The following is a 1,577-nucleotide window of genomic DNA, read 5'->3' on the forward strand; positions in this document are numbered from 1 at the left end:
CGCCCTCAGGCACGGAGCTCCGGGGAAATTTGCCTCATTTCTTCTAAGTCCCCTTTCCAGCGGGGAACTTTCAAACATTGTATCCGACCACTGAAGGCTGTTGGCGGGCGCGGCGCGGCTCACAGCCCGCCCTCAGGCACGGAGCTCCGGGGAAATTTGCCTCATTTCTTCTAAGTCCCCTTTCCAGCGGGGAACTTTCATACATTGTATCCGACCACTGAAGGCTGTTGGCGGACGCGGCGCGGCTCACAGCCCGCCCTCAGGCACGGAGCTCCGGGGGAATTTGCCCCCTCATTTCTTCTAAGTCCCCTTTAGGCGACCAGGGGTTGACAATTTAGGTGACCAGGGGTTGACAATTTAGGCGACCAGGGGTGACTTTTAGGCGACCAGGGGTGAGGTTTAGGCGACCAGGGGTGAGGTTTAGGCGACCAGGGGTAGCGTTTAGGCGACCAGGGGCGTTGCAGTTCCGCCGAATTGCATTAGGGGCGCTGCAGTAGGCAAACGTTTTTACCCCTAGTCAGAGGGTCATTTGCCTACTTCCCAGGTTTACCCGGGTTTTCCAAAACACCTGGGGCACATTTTTAGGAACCACGTTTTTAGAAACAAAAATTCTTCTATGTCCACCTCCGTGAAAGAAATTGCCCAATGGTTCCCGCGGAAGAGAGCTGCCAGGCGGACGCATACTGCAATAACGGCCGCCCTGGCGCTCTGGTGGATGTTATCCTCGAAATTTCTTCTATGTGCCCATTCCAGCGGGCAACTTGCGAACAATGGTGTCCGACCATGGAAGGCTGTTGGCGGACGCGGCGCGGCTCACAGCCCGCCCTCAGGCACGGAGCTCCGGGGGAATTTTCCCCTCATTTCTTCTAAGTCCCCATTCCAGCGGGGAGCTTGCAAACGTGGTATCCGACCACTGAAGGCTGTTGGCGGGCACGGCCCCACCAGCGCAACACGGCACTTCCTATGACTCGGGTCCGACGCAGGAGGAGCGGTCCTCCCGGCCCCGCCACACGGCACTTCCTATGACTCGGGTCCGACGCAGGAGGAGCGGTCCTCCCGGCCCCGCCACACGGCACTTCCTATGACTCGGGTCCGACGCAGGAGGAGCGGTCCTCCCGGCCCCGCCACACGGCACTTCCTATGACTCGGGTCCGACGCAGGAGGAGCGGTCCTCCCGGCCCCGCCACACGGCACTTCCCATGACTCGGGTCCGACGCAGGAGGAGCGGTCCTCCCGGCCCCACCACCGCCACACGGCACTTCCCATGACCCGGGTCCGACGCAGGAGGAGCGGTCCTCCCGGCCCCACCGCAACACACACAACCACTGACCGATTGGCAATCATGACCCGCCATCGGAGGGCCCCTGCCGGCCCCGGCCTCGCGCCGGGGTGTTCGGGTGGACGGTTCCTTCGGCCTGCGGGTCGACCTCTGAGCGTTGGCCGGCACCGCAGCACACACAACCACTGACCGATTGGCAATCATGACCCGCCATCGGAGGGCCCCTGCCGGCCCCGGCCTCGCGCCGGGGTGTTCGGGTGGACGGTTCCTTCGGCCTGCGGGTCGACCTCTGAGCGTT

This window comes from Idiotropiscis lumnitzeri, unplaced genomic scaffold, assembly GCF_059441095.1.
Source record: "Idiotropiscis lumnitzeri isolate Australia: NSW breed Sydney's pygmy pipehorse unplaced genomic scaffold, RoL_Ilum_1.0 HiC_scaffold_259, whole genome shotgun sequence".
Classification (NCBI taxonomy): domain Eukaryota; kingdom Metazoa; phylum Chordata; class Actinopteri; order Syngnathiformes; family Syngnathidae; genus Idiotropiscis; species Idiotropiscis lumnitzeri.